This window comes from Cherax quadricarinatus, chromosome 20 (genome assembly GCF_038502225.1).
Source record: "Cherax quadricarinatus isolate ZL_2023a chromosome 20, ASM3850222v1, whole genome shotgun sequence".
NCBI lineage: Eukaryota > Metazoa > Arthropoda > Malacostraca > Decapoda > Parastacidae > Cherax > Cherax quadricarinatus.
In genome coordinates, this window is record NC_091311.1 from 42,652,993 (window position 1) to 42,665,904 (window position 12,912).

A 12,912-nucleotide genomic window follows, 5' to 3' on the forward strand; every position below is an offset into this window, starting at 1 on the left:
AACATGAAATATACATGTAGTACATAAACAATACAATGGGAAATGATGAATGAAACATAACAGTGTATGGGAGACTGGAGGAGGAGAGAGAGTGGATTGTTTATAGTTTGGAAGGGGAATCCCCTTCCATCATCACCTCAGGTAACATTTGCTTTTCTGGGGTTGCTTCTCTTCTCTGTTTCTTAATGCCACTAGGACCACCTTGAGTCACTGGAGTCCTGTCTCACAAAATAACTGTGGAGAGAGGTCTGTTTCTGGCATCTCTTTAACACTTCCCTAAAATGGCCCAAGACTTTGTCACTGTACATGTTGCCAACCTGGCTTGCAACAACCTTGTTTGGGTGATGTTTCTCCATAAAGCTTTCCATCTTACCCCACATAGTAAAAATCTCTCTTAATTTCTGAAGAAGGCACCTTCCATCTTTCTTTCTTCCTCCTCTGCAGCAAGATTCTGAGCTGCGATGTGTTGCTCTTCCTGCTGAAGCTCTTGCAGCTCCTCAGTGGTGAGCTCTTCATTGTGGTCTTCCACCAATTCTTCCACATCCTCCAAACTCACATCCAACCCCATGGAACTCCCCAGTGCCACAATTGATTTTACAACAGACATAGGCTCATTAGGGTCAGTCCCAAATCCTTCAAAATCCCTCTAGTCGACACAATCTGGCCACAATTTTCTCCAGGCAGAGTTCGAAGTCCTGGTAGTCACTCCCTCCCAAGCCATACCTATAAGGGTTATGCAGTGGAGGATGCTGAAGTGTTCTCTCCAAAATTCCCTTTGGGTCAAGCGAGTGTCTGTGGTCAGTCAAGCACCTGTGAAACATTGCTTTTGTGTAGAGTTTTTTAAAGTTTGCAATAACCTGCTGGTCCATGGGTTGGAGGAGAGGAGTGGTATTCGAGGGCAAGAACTTTACTGTGATGAACCCAAACTCCTCGAAAATTAGGTCATCCAAGTTTGGAGGATGAGCAGGTGCATTGTCCATTACTAGCAGGCACTTGAGATCCAATTTCTTTTCCAGGAGATACTCCTTCACACTAGGGCCAAACACTTCATTGAACCACTCGACGAAAATTTCCCTGGTGACCCATGCCTTGCTATTAGATTTCCAAAACACGCACAATTTACTCTTCATAACATTGTTTTTCCTGAACACATTGGGATTTTCAGAATGGTACACTAGTAATGGCTTCACTTTGAAATCCCCACTACCATTAGCACAGAACATTAGCGTCAGCCTGTCTTTCATAGGCTTGTATCCTGGCATTGCCTTTTCCTCTTGTGTAATGAAGGTCCTCTTTGGCATTTTCTTCCAAAAGAGGCCTGTTTCGTCACAAATGAACACTTGTTCAGGTTTCAGTCCTTCAGCCTCTATGTACTCCTGGAATTCATGCACATATTTTTCAGCCGCCTTGTGGTCCGAACTGGCAGCCTCACCATGCCTTACCACACTGTGTATGCCAGTATGGTTCTTAAATCTCTCAAACCAGCCTTTGCTGGCCTTAAATTCACTCACTTCACCACTATTTGCAGGCAATTTCTTTACCAAATCTTCATGCAACTACCTAGCCTTTTCACAAATAATCGAAGTCATAAGAGTATCTCCTGCTAATTGTTTCTCATTTATCCACACCAATAATAACTTCTCAACCTCTTCCAGTACTGGTGATCTCATTTTTGTCAGCATAGTTACTCCCTTTGCAACAACAGCATCCTTTATTTCCTTTTTCTTGGCCACTATGGAACATAAGGCTGTGTAGGGTTTCTTATGCATCCTGGACAGTTCGGCCACACTTGTACCACTTTCATATTGTTCAATGATGGTTTTCTCAAATTCAATCGTATTTCTCACCTTCTTTACCACAGGCTTGGCACTAGGAGCTTTCTTTGGAGCCATGGTAGCTTATTTAGTACTTGCAAGCACTAAAATAAATGGAATATTATGAAATATTTCTCTGGAGCACGTGAGGGGACCTTCGCTCACTGGTAAACAATGCCAGACTGGCTGCTGCCCCGGCTCATGCCGTGGGTACGTGTCCCGGACGAACTACGACTCGTGAGTCAACCTATGAAAAGCGAGTCCACGTTTATACGAAAATACCCCCATGATTGGCAAAATTCACGATTGCCGGGAACTACGAAAAGCGGGGGACCACTGTACCTATAAAGATGCACAAACATATCGCTCCAAACTGCTAATATTGTACTTCCCATTTCCAGGACTCAAGTCTGGCTATATAAATATAAAAATAACCGGTTTCCCTGAATCCCTTCACTAAATATTACCCTGCTCACACTCCAACAGATCGCCAGGTCCCAAATACCGTTCGTCTCCATTCACTTCTATCCAACACACACACACACACACGCTTGTTGGAAGTCCAAGCCCCTCGTCCACAAAACCTCCTTTACCCCCCTCCCTCAACCTTTTCGAGGACGACCCCTACCCCGCCTTTCTTCCCCTACAGATTTATACGCTCTCCATGTCATTCTACTTTGATCCATTCTTTCTAAATGACCAAACCACCTCAACAAACCCTCTTCAGCCCTCTGACTAATACTTTTATTAACTCCACACCTTCTAATTTCAACATTCCGAATTTTCTGCATAATATTTACACCACACATTGCCCTTAAACAGGACATCTCCACTGCCTCCTCGCTGCTGCATTCACAACCCAAGCTTCTCACCCATGTGTGTTGGTACTACTATACTTTCATACATTCCCTTCTTTGCCTCCATAGATAACGTTTTTTGACTCCACATATACCTCAATGCACCACTCGCCTTTCTTCCCTCATCAATTCTATCATTACCCTCATCCTTCATAAATCCATCTGCCGACACGTCAACTCCCAGGTATCTGAAAACATTCACTTCTTCCATACTCCTCCTCCCCAATTTGATATCCAATTTTTCTTTATCTAAATCATTTGATACCCTCATCACCTTACTCTTTTCTATGTTCACTTTCAACTGTCTACCTTTACACACACACACACACACACACCCAAACTCGTCCACTAACCTTTGCAATTTTTCTTTACTCTCTCCCATGAGCACAGTATCATCAGCAAAAAGCAACTGTGTCAATTCCCATTTTGTATGTGATTCCCCATAATTTAATCCCACCCCTCTCTCAAACACCCTAGCATTTACTTTTACAACCCCATCTATAAATATATTAAACAACCATGGTGACATTACACATCCCTGTCTAAGACCTACTTTTACTGGGAAGTAGTCTCCCTCTCCTCTACACACCCTAACCTGAGCCTCACTATCCTCATAGAAACTCTTTACAGCATTTAGTAACTTACCACCTATTCCATATACTTGCAGCATCTGCCACATTGTTCCCCTATCCACTCTCATGTGCCTTTTCTAAATCCATAAATGCAATAAAAACTTCCCTACCTTTATCTAAATACTGTTCACATACATGCCTCAATGTAAACACATGATCTACACATCCCCTACCCACTCTAAAACCACCTTCCTACATTCTGTCTTGCCTCTAATTCTTTCAATTATAACCCTACCATACACTTTTCCTGGTATACTCAGTAAACTTATTCCTTTATAATTTTTAGTCTCTTTTGTCCTCTTTCCCTTTATATAAAGGCACTATACATGCTCTCTGCCAATCCCTAGGTACCTTCCCTTCTTTCATACATTTATTAAAGAAAAATACCAACCACTCCAACACTATATCCCTTCTTGCTTTTAACACTTCTGTCATGATCCCATCAGTTCCAGCTGGTTTACTCCCTTTCATTCTATGTAATGCCTCATGCACCTCCCCCCACACACATCCTGTTCTTCACCCCTAAAAGATGGTATTAACACTTCTGCTTTGTAAAAACCTCTCATAAGCTAACTTTTTCTCTTTTATCACACCCTTTACTTCATCATTCCACCAATCACTCCTCATTCCTCCTGCACCCACTCTCCTATAACCACACCTCTTCAAGGGGGGCTCCTTGGCGTGGTGAAGAGGCTCTTGGTCTGAGGAATTAGCCCTGTCGGTCTTCTTCCTCAGACCGAACCTAATTACCCCCCATTCTCCCCTCCCCTATCCCATCCTCCCCATCCCCTTTTTCCATTCCTCCTCCTCCTCACCCCTCCCTTTTGCCCTTCCTCTTTTTGGCCTTTGGGATTTCTCCCACAGGCGCGCTAGTTCCTAGGTAGGGGAAAGGACACCGGGGTCCATCCCATTCCGTTGAGGTTCTTGGTGGTGGCGTAGTTTGCCGTGGAATCTGGATTGCCTGGGGATGTCCCGATCCCTCTCCGGTATCCCGGAGTAGCTTTGGGTGTCTTTCGGGCGACGGGTGTATCTCTGGAAGCCACCTTTCGGATTCCGGGGGTGGTGGCCGAAGGAGGTATGCTTTGTGGCGGATATCCGGCCGCCCTCTCTTTTGTCCACCGAGGTAGCTCGGCAGATGTGAGGTTGCTATCCCGGATTGCTGGTTTACTGGCATGAAGGGTAGGGTATGGCACGGGTTCCATGCTGCATCTGCGCTACTAGCGGTGTTGAGGTCCTCTTGGGCGCGGAGGGAGATTTCTGGCCCTTTCATTCCTCCTGGGAACTATTCCTCCCCGCTCCCCCCTTTTTTTTATTCTTTTTTTTATTTTTATTTTCTTTCCTTTTTTTTTTTCTTAAAAACAAAAAGCAAAGGAGTAACCTAACCATGGCAGCCCTAGTCCATGAACCCACTACCCCCGGGCCCCTTCTTGATACCGCACCCCATTCTGACCCTGCCTTGTGTTTAGACCACTCTTCGGACACTCCTGATGCCCCTGTACCTCTTGCTGGTGCTGTTTCCTCACGAGCTTCAGGTACCGGGGCTTCAACTGACTCCTTCGATTTGTCTGAACTCCGCTCTCCTTTGACTATGCTTCCGGCTTCTCCCTCTACGGTATGGCAATTTTCGAATCGCCCACCCATTTCACGCCGGACCAACTCCGGTCCTACTCCTAAACGCCAACGTCAATCTCCTGATGATGCTCCTTCGTTACCTTCCCATTCTACTCGGAAACGACCGACACGTCAAGCACTCCCTCTCCACGCTCAGTTTCGGACCACACAATGGACTAAATTCTTTACTTTAAGACCGACTTCTTTTTCTGCTTATCTTTCTGACCATAGTATTGGCAAAGCGCTCCTGCGTCATGTTGGCAGAGATATTTCATTTCATGCTCTCAAGAGCGGTACGCGCATCGTCACTGTCCAGAATGCTACCCAAGCTCATGATCTTTCTCTCCTTTCGAATATCGATACTACTCCTATCACTGCTGAGAAACATCATTCTCTCGATTCTTGTAGTGGTACTGTCATTCTGCCCCATACTATAGTCCAACAGAATTTCCAGTCATGTGGCAATGACATTTTTGAACAGCTGGAACTCCAGGATCTCCCAATCCTCAAAGTAGACACTTATGTCCTTCCTGCCCGGGGGCGGAGACGTTACCCTTGCAATGTGGCTCGTTTAACTTTTGACAGCCGAGAACTCCCGTCCTCTGTATATGTCGCGGGACATCTGTTACAAGTTCAAAGGTGATACCTACACCGCAACAGTGTAGAAATTGCTGGCGTTTTGGTCACCCAGCGAAATATTGCAGATCTATGGCCGAATGCCCAGTCTGTGGTGCCGACGACCATTCTAATACATCTTGCAGTCAACCTCCATCTTGCCTTAATTGTAATGAAGCTCACCCTTCGTACTCCCGCCGTTGCCAGGTCTACTTAAATGAACGTGAAATCCGTTGCCTCAGAGGCAGAAGGTCTCCCTTATGCTATGGCAGTTACTCATCTACGCCTCCAAGGGAGACTACCCCGTGTTTCTTATTCTCGTGTTTCCAAACATCCCCCCACTTCTGGGGTCCCATCTTCTGCAGCCTCCTCTGTTGTTACCCCTCCCATAGCCACTGGCATCTAATCCTTTTGCTGTCCTTGGCTCTGACGTCCCGACTACAACTCAGTCTGTTCTCACATCTTCGCGTCCTTCCTCACAAGCCCCAGTATCGACAAGACCTCGTACGACACCTAATACCAATCGCCCCTCTACTCAGAAGTCCAAAAAATCCACATTGCTCAACTCTTCTTTGCCCCTTCCTTCCCTTCTTCCACCTCCACACTTTACCTTTCCAGTCTCTGTACCTAGTTCTTCCCCTCTCTCTGGCTCTATTACCAGTGTGGAGATTCACCCTCCTCCTCGTACTATGCCTTCCACCCCCGTCCCCTCCCAAGTTTCTCCCTCTTCTGCCACCTCCCAGGTTTCTGCCTCTTCTGTCCCCCCCCTACACTTCATCTCCAGTCCCTTACACTCTTCCCTCCCCCTCTACTTTGGTACAGTCCATTACTGTCCCAATCTTTACTCACCCTCCTCCTTCTATCTCCAATATGGTCTCCCATACATCTTTGAATTCAGAAACACTTGAAGCCATTTCAGAATATATTGCAGAGACTAAACCTTCAATGGACACTGATTCACTTCCTGTTCCTTCTCTTCCCTCTCCTCCATCTTCACAACCCCATTCTTCGCAACGCTCCGTTCCTTCGCTACTTGAACGTCTTCCAATGCCACCACACGTTGACTTTTCTAACCCCTCTAGTCCGTAGGTGCCTTTACCTACAGATTCCTGATATTTTCTTCATCGCCAATCATGGCCTATTTACAGTGGAATATCCGCGGCCGCAGGGGTAATCGGGGTGAGCTTCAGATGTTGCTTTCCAGGTTTTCCCCTGTTGGTGTTTGCTTACAAGAACCAAAATTACACTCGGCTGTTTTCCAACCTATCTCAGGCTATAATTTATTGTATTCTTCAGATCCTTTCTCAGATGGGACCTTTAATGAAAGTGCCCTTCTTCTATGCAATGATATTCCGTACTGTCAACTATTTGTCCATACCTCGCTGCATTACATTGCAGCCCGTATCCACTTGAATAAGTGGTTTACAATATGTTCTTTATATCTCTCTCCTTCTCGAGCATTTTCTATCCCAGACTTTGCCTTTCTTGTTTCATCCTTACCACCACCACTTCTGTTACTTGGTGATTTTAATGCCCACCATTTCCTCTGGGGTGGGGTCTCATTGTGACTCACGTGGCATTCAGTTGGAGGCTTTTCTCGCCTCTCACCCCCTCCATGTTTTAAATACGGGTACTCCCACCCATTTTGATCCTCGTACTCATACTCTCTCTTGCACCGATCTATCAGTCTGCTCTTCCTCCACTGCACTAGACTTCACCTGGTCTGTTCTACCAGACTTACATGAAAGCGATCATTTTCCGATCATTCTTACTTCTCCTTCCTATTCACCACCTTTCCGTAGCCCTCGCTGGCAATTTGATCGGGCAAATTGGGATCTTTACTCACACCTCACTGTTTTTAGTGAGGTTCCTTCTTCATCCTCCATTGATGAGCTCCTACACATCTTCTCGACATCAGTTTATACCGCAGCTTCTCATTCTATACCCCAAACCTCAGGCAGGCATTCTCAGAAGTGCGTGCCTTGTTGGTCTCCTGCTTGTGCTCGTGTAGTACGTTTGAAATGTGCTGCATGGGGCAGGTACCGGTACAATAGAACCGCTGAGAGACTTCTTGATTTTAAGCAGAAGCGTGCGATCGCTTGCCGTGTCATCCGTGAAGCTAAACGCACTTGTTGGCGAGACTATGTTTCCACCATCACCTCTGCTTCTTCTATGAGTGCAGTCTGGAAAAAAGTGAGGAAATTGAGTGGTAAATACTCTCCTGACCCGGCTCCTGTTCTACGGGTCGCTGGTGTTGATGTAGCAAACCCTCTCGACGTTGCCATTGAACTTGGCACACATCTGGTCCGTATTTCCCGAGGGCTCCATCTATGCCCCTCGTTTCTTTCCTCAAAGTCTGCCAGAGAGTTAGTACCCTTGGACTTTTCTACTCTCAGAGAAGAACAGTATAATGTGCCTTTTACACTTCAAGAACTGGAGGCAACGCTCTCAGCTTGCCGATCATCAGCAGCTGGGCCTGACGACATTCATATTCGTATGTTACAACATTTACATCGGTCAGCCCTTGTAGTCCTCTTACACCTCTTCAATCTTATTTGGGCACAAGGAGTTCTTCCCCAGCTGTGGAAATCTGCCATTGTTCTCCCTTTCCGCAAACCGGGTACTACAGGACATGATGCCTCCCACTATCGCCCCATCGCTCTTACTAGTGCAGTTTGCAAAGTGATGGAACGCCTCGTAAATCGACGTTTAATGTGGTATTTAGAGACTCACAACAGTCTCTCCGCTAGTCAATATGGCTTTCATAAGGGTCGTTCTACCATAGACCCCTTACTACGCTTGGATACGTATGTTCGTAATGCCTTTGCGAATAATCACTCAGTTATTGCCATATTTTTTGACCTTGAGAAGGCATATGACACAACTTGGAGGTATAATATTTTGGCCCAGGCCCATTCCTTAGGCCTCCGAGGCAATCTACCATCCTTCCTTAAGAACTTTTTAACTGACAGACATTTCCGTGTTCGAGTCAATAATGTTCTTTCCCCGGACTTCGTCCAATCTGAAGGTGTCCCTCAGGGATGTGTTCTAAGCACAACACTGTTTCTCCTTGCTATAAATGATTTGGCCTCTGTTCTTCCACCCAATATTTGGTCATCACTCTATGTTGATGACTAAGCTATTGCTTGTGCAGGCGCTGACTGTCACCTTATTGCAGTTTCTCTCCAGCATGCGGTCGACCGTGTTTCCACTTGGGCCACCACGCATGGGTTTAAATTTTCAAGTACCAAAACTCGCCAAATTACTTTCACTAGACGCTCTGTTATCTCCGATCATCCTTTGTATCTCTATGGCTCCCGTATCCCCGAACGTGATAGTCAGGTTTCTAGGCCTTCTCTTTGACCGTCGGTTATCCTGGAAACCTCACATTACCTCTCTGAAGGCAACTTGTCACAGCCGGCTAAACCTTCTTAAAACCCTTGCTCATCTTTCATGGGGAGCCGATCGTCGAACTCTGCTTCGCCTACATTCAGCCCTCGTTTTATCGAAACTCGATTATGGTGACCAGATTTATTCCGCGGCCTCTCCTGCTACTCTCTCTAGCCTTAACTCTATCCATCACCAAGGCTTACGTTTGTGCCTTGGTGCTTTTCGCTCTTCCTCTGTTGAGAGCCTCTATACAGAAGCAAATGTTCCATCCTTGTCTGATCGCCGTGATGCCCATTGCCTTCGCTACTATGTACGCTCTCACGATCTACACAATCCTTCCATTTATAGAATGGTCACCGATATTAGTAGACATTCTTTATTCGTTCGCCGCCCCTGTTTGCTCCGTCCCTTTTCTCTTCGCCTACATTCACTCTTGTCTTCCCTTCAGTTCCCACCTTTATATGTTCATGTAGCATCTCACTTTTCCCTACCCCCCTGGGAAGTTCCAGCTGTTCGGGTCTTGTTCTTTCTCACTCCCTTGCTCGAAAGCTCAACTGCCTACGGTGGCTTCCCGCTCTCTTTTTCTTGATCACTTCCACTCCCATTCTCATGCCACCGCTGTGTACACAGATGGCTCTAAGTCTTCAGACGGCGTCGGATTCGCAGCAGTGTTTCCGGACAGCGTCGTGCGGGGGCATTTACTATCTTCAGCTAGCATTTTTACTGCTGAACTGTATGCCATTCTTGCAGCACTTATTCGTATGGCATCTATGCCTGTGTCATCATTTGTAGTAGTCTCAGAATCCCTTACTGCTCTACAGGCTATACGAAAATTTGATACATCTCATCCCCTAGTTCTCCGTATCCAACTTTGGCTACGCCGTATCTCTACCAAACATAAAGATATTGTTTTTTGTTGGGTCCCTGGTCATGTCGACGTACAGGGCAATGAACAGGCAGACACTGCTGCGCGGTCAGCAGTGCATGACCTACCAGTTTCCTATCGAGGTGTTCCATTTCTGGACTATTTTGCTGCAATAGCTACCCACCTTCGCACCCGTTGGCAACAACGTTGGTCAACTCTGCTCGGTAACAAACTTCATTCTATTAAACCGAGCATAGGTTACTGGCCGTCGTCTTGTCATCAGTGCCGAGGTTGGGAGACCACTCTCTCCCGCCTTCGCATTGGCCACACTCGTCTTACTCATGGGTATCTCATGGAGAGGCACCCTGTTCCTCTCTGTGAGCAGTGTCAAGTTCCAGTATCGATTAGCCACATTCTGTTAGACTGCCCTCTCTATCAACGAGCACGCAGAATTTACCTCCAACGTCGTCTTCGTTCTACTACTCTCTCTTTACCTTCCCTTCTTGCTGATGGACCCTCCTTTAATCCTGACTCTCTCATTGACTTCTTGACAACGACTGATTTACTCCACAAACTCTGATGATACTTTTCGCACTCCCCTCAGCCCTTTCTAGTTCAGTCTCTTGCTGCCCTTTACCCTTTCATCATCCACTACCCCGCTGTTATCCGTAACCTATTGCTCATCCATCTCCCTTTTGCCACCTGATGCCCTCGCTTCCTTTCTGCCCTGCAGCGCTGTATAGTCCTTGTGGCTTAGCGCTTCTTTTTTGATTATAATAATAATAATCTCCTATAACCACAAACTTTTGCCCCCACATTCTAATACTGCATTTTTAAAACTATTCCAACCCTCTTTAACCCCCACCCCCACACTGCTCATACTTGCACCAGCCCACCTTTCTGCCAATAGTTGCTTATATCTCACCCGAACTTCCTCCTCCCTTAGTTTATACACTTTCACCTCCCTCTTGCTTGTTGTTGCCATTTTCCTCTTTTCCCATCTACCTCTTACTCTAACTAGCTACAACTAAATAATGATCCGATATATCAGTTGCCCCTCTATAAACATGTATATTCTGGAGCCTACCCATCAACCTTTTATCCACCAATACATAATCTAACAAACTACTTTCATTACGTTATATCATACCTTGTATATTTATTTATCCTCTTCATAAAATATGTATTACTTATTACCAAACCTCTTTCTAAACATAGCTCAATTAAAAGTTCCCCATTTTCATTTTTCTGTCATATGCCTTTTCTAAATCCATAAATGCAATGAAAACTTCCCTACCTTTAAATACTGTTCACATATATGCTTCAATGTAAACACCTGGTCTACACATCCCCTACCCATTCTAATGCCTCCTTGCTCATCTATAATTCCCTCTCTAATTCTTTCAATAATCCTACCATACACTTTACCTGGTATACTCAGTAAACTTATTCCCTTGTAATTTTTGCAATCTCTCTTGTTCCCCTTTCCTTTTATATAAAGGAATTATATACGCGCTCTGCCAATCCCTAGGTACATTTCCCTCTTTCATACATTTATTAAACAAAAATACCAACCACTCCAACACACACTTCTTGCTTTTAACATTTTTGTCATGATCCCATCAGTTCCAGCTGCTTTACCCCCTTTCATTCTACATAATGCTTTGCACACTACCCCCACACTCATCCTGCTCCACTTCACTTCTAACAAATGTTATACCACTCTGCTCCGGTTCCCTGAACTGAGCCTGAATACCTTCCATCCCCATCCCCCCACATGCAGTGTATAATCCTACGGGTTTAGCACTTCCCTGTAATTATAATAATTACCTCCTTGGCCAGTGCATGAAATTACTACCTCACTTTCTTCATTAATATTTAAAAGTTCCTCAAAATTCCTGCCATGTATTCAATACTTCTAGCTCCCCATCTACTAACTCCCCTACTGTTTTTAACCGACAAATCAATTCGTTCCCTAGGCTTTCTTGTTTATCTCGCTCCAAGAATTTTTCTTATTCTCAGCAAAATTTCTTGATTGTGTGTGTATATATCTTGTCATTTGTTCCTCACAATGTTGGACTGGTAGGTAGGGAAAAAATAGTGCTGAAGCTTAATTTTTATTTTTATTAACTGGCCATTTCCCAACGAGGCAGGGTGACCAGAAAAGAAGAAACACTTTCTTCATCAGTCTTGCCAGAGGCATGCCTACACTACAGTTAAACTGCAACATATCAACACCACTCCTTCCGAGTGCAAGCACTGTATTTCCCACATCCAGGACTGAATTCCGGCTAACCAGTTAACCTGAATCCCTTCACAAATGTTACCTTTCTAACACTGCAACAGCACGTCAAGTCAAAAACCGTGTCTCCACTCGCTCCTATCTTACATGCTCATGCACGCTTGCTGGAAGTCCAAGCCCCTCACCCAAAACCTTTACCCCTTATGGCTGTATAGCCCTTGTGGCTTAGCGCTTCTTTTTGATTATAATAATAATTTACCCCTTATGGCTATGACAAAGGCTCTGGTTTAATTCTCGAAGGTAATTTGCTGGTCGACCATTCAGTACCCAATATTCTCGTACTGTTTCAGAGCCAGTGCTTAATACTCCTTGACGACGTCCTTTCTATTCATTGGAAGTACTTGCTTTGAGTTCCATTACCTCTGCACAAGGTGTATATCCAAGAAACTTTTTTTTTTTTTTTTTTTTTTTTTTTTTTTTTTTTTTTTTTTTTTTTTTTTTTTTTTTTTTACACTCGATCCCATTGAAGCTTTATATGTGCTGGATGATCTTAGTAAAACGACACTGACAGCTGACTTGAGGGTTATTTTCCATACCCATCCTCTTCAAGGGGGGCTCCTTGGCGTGGTGAAGAGGCTCTTGGTCTGAGGAATTAGCCCTGTCGGTCTTCTTCCTCAGACCGAACCTAATTACCCCCCATTCTCCCCTCCCCTATCCCATCCTCCCCATCCTCCCCTTTTTCCATTCCTCCTCCTCCTCCTCACCCCTCCCTTTTGCCCTTCCTCTTTTTAGCCTTCGTGATTTCTCCCACAGGCGCGCTAGTTCCTAGGTAGGGGAAAGGACACCGGGGTCGATCCCATTCCGTTGAGGTTTCTTGGCGGTGGCG